Source organism: Vigna angularis, chromosome 5 (assembly GCF_016808095.1).
Source record: "Vigna angularis cultivar LongXiaoDou No.4 chromosome 5, ASM1680809v1, whole genome shotgun sequence".
NCBI classification, from domain to species: domain Eukaryota; kingdom Viridiplantae; phylum Streptophyta; class Magnoliopsida; order Fabales; family Fabaceae; genus Vigna; species Vigna angularis.
In genome coordinates this window covers 8,154,089-8,164,072 of record NC_068974.1, presented here as the reverse complement: position 1 = coordinate 8,164,072, position 9,984 = coordinate 8,154,089, and positions in this window count along the sequence as shown.

Genomic DNA, 9,984 nt, shown 5'->3' with positions numbered 1-9,984 from the left:
GTGATTAACAGCAAAGCAAAATGTTATCCTATAGTGAATGAAACCATTCCTCACCAATGAAAGTGTTTCACTCAAGCTCAAAGGTGTATAGTGAGAGTGAGGTGTCTCTTTCACTCTACCATCATAATGTCACACAAATCAACTTTGCCTTTCATTTAACAACATTAAACACATCCATAAACAACTTATCATCACAAGGACTTTTTGAGGCTTGTATTGTGGCTGGGCTAAGAAGAAATTTGTTTTTCTAGACAACAAAGTTCCTTGAGTTAAGAGAGTGAACAATTTACTTCATAATTTAAACATTAATCTCTTTTTCTAGTTTTCACTTGGGAAACCACTTCTTAACTTAATCCCAACTTTTATTCATTGAGCACATCAATTTTATTCTTCTTTCTTTCTTCTCTTGCTTTTCTTACTTTCTATGCTCAAGGCTCTTTTTATTTTTCTTTAAACTTTTTCCAACAACCCCAAACTTGAACCATTCTTCTATACCATGCATGCATACCCTATTCAACTCAAGGCAAGGATTTCAAGGTTTTTTTCACATTAGGCTCAAGGTTCAAAGGATAAAAGAAATTTTAAAATTTTTGGGTTAAAATTTTGGCATTGGCTTTCAAGGAATAAAAATAGATGACCTTGATCATTTGTAACAAGCAAGAAAATTGTTAGCAAAATGATGAAGATGAAGTTTTGATGATGTCCAAATCAAGTCAAGAACAAACAAGACTCATGAAGAATGATCTTTGAAGACTTGTAATCTTTTGTAATAATTGTATGAACATAGGAAAATTAGTAGTTTTATGTATGCATTCAAAAGTGATGTAAAAATAAGCCATAAGCATAATTCTGTGCAGTGTTAATCGATTAACAGAAGGTGTTAATCGATTTTTCCAGTGCGCCATGAAGAAGCCCAGCAATGCAGTGTTAATCGATTAACAGAGGGTGTTAATCGATTAACGTTAATCGATTAACAAAGGGTGTTAATCGATTAACATAGTGAACGTTTGAAAAACTAGCCGTTTTTAGAGCCGTTGAACTATCCGTTGGGTTGTTAATCGATTAACCACTGTAGCTAATCGATTAACACAGTGTGAAAGGCTGAAAACGAAAAATGGAAGAGTCTTTGGATGAGTCTATAAATAGACTCTCATTTCCTCTAATCCAGAGACTTGAGAAACTCTTCCCTTGTGCTCAAATACTCAGAAACTCTTGAGAATTGTGTGCTCTTGCTCAGCTAAGGAAACTCTGCCTGTAGAGTTGGTGATATACTGCTACGGTGATAGAGGAATAGCTGGTTCATCCTTGGTGTGTCTAAGGAGGTGTTTGGAAGAGGAAGTTCATCCTTCGTGAAGTATTCGGAGGAGGTGTTCATCCTTCGTGAAGTATTCGGAGGAAGTGTTTCATCCTTTGTGAAGATTCAAAGGAGGTGTTGTCTCATCTCTTGTGGCATCAAGAGAGGTGTTTTCTAAACTTTTACAAATTGTATCTTTGTGATTGTAGTTTGTAATTGTTTTGTGTTAGTGAAACTGTTTATCTTGTTTTGAGATAAGCGACTGGACGTAGGATTGGTAAGATCCGAACCAGGATAAAATCATCTGTGCAAATTTCTCTCAACCTTACTCTCTTTGTTTGTCAATATTAATTGCTAAGTAAGTTTAACTGAGTAGAAATTAAAAGGCACAAGTTAGTATTAAAAACCCTCTTGGTTTGTTATTCCACGCTAACCATTCCGCTCCAGCCGATTCTGAAATTTGGTCTCAGAGCTTGCTTTGATAGTCATCCAAATGGCAGGATCACATCAAACCTTTGCAGAGGGTGCATCAATCAATAGACCACCACTATTCACAGGTGAAAGTTACGCATTTTGGAAGGTCAGAATGCAAATTTTTATGGAATCTATTGATATAGATATTTGGGATGCTGTTGTATCTGGTCCTTTTGTTCCAATTAACAATATGCAGGAACCAAAGCCCCGTGACCAATGGACTGCTGAAGATAAGAAAAAATTTGGTAATGATGTAAAAGCTCGTAATATTATTTCATCTGCTTTAACTGTTGACGAGTTTTACAGGATTTCTATTTGTAAAACTGCACAAGAAATGTGGGAAGTACGTAGAGTAACCCATGAAGGTACAAATGATGTTAAGAGAGCTAGAAAGAATACCTTAATCCAGGAATACGAAATGTTCAGGATGAAGCAAGGGGAAACAATAGTAGATGTTTAGAAACGCTTCACCAACATCGTAAACCATCTTATTGGACTAGGTAAGTCTTTCGATACTGATGAACTTAATATAAAAATTTTGAAATCTTTAGACAGGTCTTGGCAACCAAAAGTGACTGCAATTTCTGAGTCACAAAATCTCAACACAATGACAATGGCTGCATTATTTGGAAAGTTGAGAGAGCATGAACTTGATCTCGGAAGACTAGATGAAGAAGAAGCAAAAACTAAGAAAAAGACTCTAGCCTTCAAATCTGAGATAGAAAAGAACAAAAGCAAAATGGAAGATGAAGACTCAGAAGAAGATGAAAATTTGAGTCTACTAATCAAAAGGTTCAATAGGTTCATGAAATCAAAAGGCAAAGGAAGATTCAGAAATGAAAAGAGAGAAAATCAAGGATCTTCCTCAAACTATAGATGCTATGGTTGCGGAGAAAAGGGACATTTAAAAGCAGATTGCCCAAATCAAAAGAAGGGTGAAGAAAAGAAAGAAAAGAAGTTCTTCAAGAAGAAGAAAGCATACATCGCATGGGACGATGACAACGAATCAATTTCTGACTCGAGTAGTTCTGATGAAGAAGCAAACATATGTCTAATGGCGGATGACGACGACTCTGGAAGCCAAGTAAGTACATCTAACGATTCAGATAATTCTAGTCAATATGATAGTGAAACTGAATTGCATGATACTTATGCTGCTTTATTAGTAGAATCCGAAAAATTAGATATAGCTCATAAGAAATTGAAAAAGGATTTCAAAGAGTTAAAATTAAATTTTGAAAATGTTCTTGAAGAAAATAAAAATTTGAAAATTACTTCTGAAAATTTCTCTAAAATTAATGATAATTTGAAAACTGAATTTACAAATTTATCTGAAGAAAACAGAAGTTTGAAAAATAAATTTTTATATCAAGCGGAAGAAATTAGAAATCTAAAAAGTAAAGTTTTATACTATGAAAAAGAAAAATATATTGCTAGTAATGAATGTGAATCTTGTATAAAATTCAAATATTTTTCTGAAAATACAACCACTGGAGAATGTAGTAAAAATAATGAAAATAAGGTTGTTAAAAATAAGTATGCTCCTAAAAATAAACATAATCATAGAACCCGTAGAACTTGGGTAGAAAAAGGAACAACTTATAGGAACACAAATGTTCCATCATGCTTTTATTGTATGAAAAAGGGTCATACATCTAATAAATGTAAAATTAAGCATTATGGTGTTCCAAGTGGTAGATATATTTGGGTTGTAAAATGATTTCATTTTTCAAACTAACCCAAAGGACCCATACAAAAAAGTTGGGTACCTATTGTTTAAAATTTAGAATTTCTTTAAAACAATATTTAAGAAAATTTTAAAAAATTGTTTTTGTTCTAAATATTTGAAAAGAAGAATTAAGAAATTTTTATTCCAAGGTAGATGGAACTTTTTTTTTTTTTAAGTATATATAGTTTTCAAACGGAAAACATTTGAAATAGAAGAATGTGTGCATGTTGTCTTTGATGAAATTGTAGACCTTGAGGCAAAACCTCTTGAGTCATTTGAATTACATGCAGGCAATGATGAAGAATTGTAGAAGACAACAAATGAAGTGAAGAATGATGACAATCCTCAAGATGAAGATCTAAACAAAATGTGGAAACAACCTAGAGGATTATCATTACAAAATTGGAGGCATATCTAAAGGGGTATTTTATGCTTCTATGCTTTTTGTAGTATGTGTGCTATATATTTAACTTCTTTGTATGCTTGCCTCTTTAAATTCAATAAAATGTATGTTGTTTTTCCTTAATATTTCTATGCATACATACTTTTATTAAGGGGGAGTATATTTTCTAATAAATTTAGGGGGAGCAATTATACATCACTTTTTAATAATGATCAAAAAGGGGGAGAAATATTTAAAGCCTTAAACTTATTTCTAAGAACACTAACAACTGTTTCTTCCTTAAGTTGTGTTTTAAATACAGATTATTACCAAAAGCTTTAAATCAAGAAGGGTTTTGATCATCATCAAAAAGGGGGAGATTGTTAGCAAAATGATGAAGATGAAGTTTTGATGATGTCCAAATCAAGTCAAGAACAAACAAGACTCATGAAGAATGATCTTTGAAGACTTGTAATCTTTTGTAATAATTGTATGAACATAGGAAAATTAGTAGTTTTATGTATGCATTCAAAAGTGATGTAAAAATAAGCCATAAGCATAATTCTGTGCAGTGTTAATCGATTAACAGAAGGTGTTAATCGATTTTTCCAGTGCGCCATGAAGAAGCCCAGCAATGCAGTGTTAATCGATTAACAGAGGGTGTTAATCGATTAACGTTAATCGATTAACAAAGGGTGTTAATCGATTAACATAGTGAACGTTTGAAAAACTAGCCGTTTTTAGAGCCGTTGAACTATCCGTTGGGTTGTTAATCGATTAACCACTGTAGCTAATCGATTAACACAGTGTGAAAGGCTGAAAACAAAAAATGGAAGAGTCTTTGGATGAGTCTATAAATAGACTCTCATTTCCTCTAATCCAGAGACTTGAGAAACTCTTCCCTTGTGCTCAAATACTCAGAAACTCTTGAGAATTGTGTGGTCTTGCTCAGCTAAGGAAACTCTGTCTATAGAGTTGGTGATATATTGCTACGGTGATAGAGGAATAGTTGGTTCATCCTTGGTGTGTCTAAGGAGGTGTTTGGAAGAGGAAGTTCATCCTTCGTGAAGTATTCGGAGGAGGTGTTCATCCTTCGTGAAGTATTCGGAGGAAGTGTTTCATCCTTTGTGAAGATTCAAAGGAGGTGTTGTCTCATCTCTTGTGGCATCAAGAGAGGTGTTTTCTAAACTTTTACAAATTGTATCTTTGTGATTGTAGTTTGTAATTGTTTTGTGTTAGTGAAACTGTTTATCTTGTTTTGAGATAAGCGACTGAACGTAGGATTGGTAAGATCCAAACCAGGATAAAATCATCTGTGCAAATTTCTCTCAACCTTACTCTCTTTGTTTGTCAATATTAATTGCTAAGTAAGTTTAACTGAGTAGAAATTAAAAGGCACAAGTTAGTATTAAAAACCCTCTTGGTTTGTTATTCCACGCTAACCATTCCGCTCCAGCCGATTCTGACAAAAATAGTTCAAATAGAGAAACTCAGAGCAAAATCAATTATGATTCCAAAGCAATAGCATTCAACAACAATAAACTCTGGGGCACAACATCTCACAGGTTAATTCAAGTTCCACATTTTGATAAACATCATGCCAAGCACATTAGTCACAATTGAAACCATGCATCTGTCTTAAACAACTATGATCAACCATCATTTGTGCTTAAGAGTTAAGCCAATCAATATCTCAACATCCCTTTCAAAACAATAAGGCAAACACAAGACAATATTACTTCTCACAAACAATTTATCACTTCACACCAAACCATAGCAGCAAACTATTCATTTAACCAAGTACATAGCTCAAACTAAAATTAAAAGCAAAGTAAACCAAAATTCAAACATGCATAAAAAATAAAGAAAAAATAGGAGTGATCCTCAAAGGCATCTAAATATTCCTTCAAATCATCCTCTGTCATGGCTTTGGCTTCGGACGTGCCCTTCCTCCACTAGCTTGGGCCTGGTCCCCAGGCCAAGACATGCGAGTGATGAACTCACTAAGTGAAATGCATTGAAGTCCGAGAGAAGCAGCATACAACCTAAAAACACAAACACTCAAAACAAAATCAAATCAAAAAGAAGGGAAAATTGGGTTCCCTCCCAATAAGTGCTCGTTTAACGTCATTAGGTTGACACCACTATGCTCAAGGGTCAACCAGCTCAATGATTATGGCAAGGCATTCAACCTCACCACCAAAGTAATGCTTGAGGCGTTGCCCATTAACCACCCAACTTCTTTGTGCATCGTCAGCAGATGGATCCATCAACTCAATTGCACCATGAAGTTTGACATCCTTAACTATGAAAGGCCCAGAACACTTGGATTTTAATTTCCCAGGGAAGACCTTAAGGCGAGAGTTGAACAATAACACCTGTTGACCTGGATGAAAGACTTTCTTCACCAACTTCCTATCATGATTGAACTTAACTCTTTCTTTGTAATTCTTAGAAGAATCATAAGCATGCAAGTGCATCTCTTCAAGCTCCAAAAGTTGTCTTCTCCTCTTATCAGCAGTCTCCAAGGGATCAAAATTCAAGAACTTTAAAGCCCAATAAGTTCGATGTTCCATCTCCACTAGCACATGACATGTTTTCCAATAGACTAACTGGAAAGGAGATAGTCCTATAGTCGTATCCATTGCAGTCATGTATGCCCAAAGAGCATCATCTAGCTTCTCAGACCAATCCTTCCTTGATGAAGCAACTGTCTTCTCAAGAATCTTCTTTATCTCCCTATTAGAAACTTCAGCTTGCCCATTTGTTTGTGGATGATAAGGTGAAGCCACCTTATGCCTCACTCCATAATGCCTGAGCACTTTTACAAGCTGAGCATTACAAAAATGAGATCCTCCATCACTAATAAGAACTCTAGGAACTCCAAACCGAGCAAAAATTATCCTTTTCAAAAATTTAATGATGATATTAGCATCATTCTTAGGACAGGCAACTGCTTCCACCCATTTACTCACATAATCCACCGCCACCAAGATATACTCATTGTTAAAAGAAGGTGGAAAAGGACCAACAAAGTCTATACCCCAACAATCAAAGACTTCAACCTCCAGAATGGCCTGCAATGGCATTTCATGTCTTCTTGAGATGCTCCCAATTCTTTGACACTTATCACAGTTTCTAGCATGATTGTGAGCATCCTTGAAAAAGGTACGCCAATAAAATCTAGACTGAAGAACTTTTGCAGTTGTTCTTTCTCCATTAAAGTGTCCCTATAAGGTGAATTATGACAATGCCAAAGAGTTCCTACTGCTTCTTCATTAGTAACACAACGTCTCAAGAGGTTGTCAGCTCCAATCTTGAACAAGAAAGAATCATCCCAAATAAACTACTTTGCATCATGCAAAAACTTCTTCTTCTGTTACCATTTAAAATCTTCTAGGATTACTTCTGCAGCTTTAAAATTAGCCATGTCAGCAAACCGTGGTCTCTGTTGAATATGCAAGAGGGCCTCATCTAAAAAGGATTCCTTGATCTCTTTTTCCTTGCTTGTAACTTCATCATTGATGAGCCGGGATAAATGATTGCAATTCAATTCTCACTTCCTTTCTTGTCACAGATTTCTACATCGAACTCTTGCAACAAAAGTACCCATTTAACCAAGCGCAGTTTAGAATCAGGCTTGGTTAACAAATACTTGATGGCCGCATGATCCGTGTATATGATCACCTTAGACCCAATGAGATAGGTCCTAAATTTCTCTAAGGCGTACACTATGGCAAGGAATTCCTTTTCTGTGGTGGCATAGTTCAATTGGCCCCCATTCAAAACTTTGCTTGCATAGAAAATGGTGTGGAAAACCTTCTCTCTTCTTTTGCCAAGGACAACACCTATGGCATAATCACTAGCATCACACATTAGCTCAAAATCTTGATTCCAATTTAGAGGTACAATTACCAGAGCAGAGATTAGCTTAGACTTCAAGATTTCAAAGGCCTTAAGACATTCTTCATTCATCTCAAAAGGTGTGTCTTTGACAAGGAGATTGCTTAAAGGTTTACCAATCTTGGAGAAGTCTTTGATGAATCTTCTATAAACACCTGCATGCCCCAAAAAGCTTTTGATTCCTTTCACATTTGTTGGTGGTGGAAGTTTTTCAATGACTTCCACTTTAGCTTTGTCAACCTCAATTCCCTTGGAAGAGACCTTGTGACCCATAATAATACCTTCAATTACCATGAAGTGGCATTTTTCCCAGTTGAGAATAAGGTTTGTCTAAATGCATCTTTTGAGAACAATATCCAAGTTAGACAAGCATAATTGGAAAGAATCACCAAATACCGAAAAATCATCCATGAAGACTTCAATGCATTTTTCTATCAAATCCGCAAAGATTTCCTGCATACATGTTTGAAATGTGGCTGGAGCATTGCATAATCCAAATGGCATTTTTCTATAAGAAAAAATACCAAATGGGAAAGTAAATGTCGTCTTTTCCTGGTCTTTTAGATCCACCACAATTTGGTTGTATCCTGAATAACCATCTAGAAAGCAATAGAAAGCTTGACATGCTAATCTCTCCAACATCTGATCCATGAAAGGAAGGGGAAATTCATCCTTCCTTGTGGCCTTATTCAACTTTCTGTAATCAATACACATTCTCCAACCAGTAACTGTCCTAGTAGGTATGAGCTCATTCTTTTCATTATAAATAAATGGCATCCCACCTTTCTTTGGCACCACCAGCACTGGCTTACCCATGCACTATCAGAAATGGGATATATAATACCAGCCTCCAGAAGCTTCAGAACTTTTTTTCTAACTTCCTCCTTCATCACAGGGTTCAGTCTTCTTTGTGGTTGAGCAACTAGTTTAAAGTCATCTTCCATGAATATCTTATGCATGCAAGAAGTAGGGCTTATGCCTTTAAGATTAGAAATTGACCATCCAATGGCTCCTTTATTGGTTTTTAATACTGCAACCAACTTTTCTTCTTCCTTGGACGATAGAGAATTGTTGATAATGACAGGTTTGTTTCCACCTTCCTCTAAGAAAACATACTTCAAGTGTGTTGGTAACATCTTCAACTCAAGTTTAGTTTCCTTGACTTTTTCCTGGGCATTGAAAGCTTCCATTTTTTCCTCTTGAAAAGGAATTTCTTTTAGCACATCTAAGTCAATCAAACACTCATCAATTAATTTCTCTTCCTCGTCATTCAAGGCTTCACAAGCATCAATAAGGGTTTTCTCCAAAGGAGAAGAAACACATACCAACTTCTCTTGAATCATACATACTTCATCAAGTGTGTCAAAATGAAAACATGCCTTATCATCATTTGGGTGAGACATAGCTTCAAACACATCAAAATTCACCTCTTCATCTTGTACTCTTACCTTTAGTTTGCCATTCTCCACATCAATTAAAACTCTGGTAGTCTTCATAAATGGTATCCCAAGAATGAGAGGCACATCCACATCTTCCTCCATCTCCATGATGACAAAATCCACAAAAAATAGAAATTTATCCACTTTAACAAGCACATCTTCAACCACCCCATGAGGATATTTAAGGGATCTATCTACTAATTGGAGAGTCATAAGAGTAGGCTTAAGTTCCAAACCTCCAATCTTTTTGAACATGGAGAGAGACATCAAGTTGATGTTAGCTCCCAAATCAATCAACGCCCTTCTAACGGCTAACTTTCCTATGGTGCACAAAATGGTGAAACTACCGGGATCTTTAAACTTAGGAGGTAAGAGTTTTTGTATGATAGCACTACAATTTCCCTGTATTTCAATGGTTTCTTCTTTAATGTATTTCCTCTTTTTCGTAAGAAGTTCCTTCAAAAATTTAGCATATGAAGGCATTTGTTAAAGTGCTTCAGAGAATGGTATGTTAATCTCCAATTTCTTGAAAATTTCCATGAAACGCTCAAATTGCTTTTATTTTTCTTTCCTTGAATGTACTTTAGGATAAAGAAGGGGCTTCGCAATTGCTTTTCCTCTTTCTCTCGCTCTCTCATTTTCTTTTACCTCAACCTCTTCATTCTTTTTTTCTTTCTTTTTCTCATCCTCTTATTTTCTCTCTCCATTCATCTCTTCTTTTTCATTCAACTCATCTTTCTCTTTTCTCTGACTTTTCTCTCAT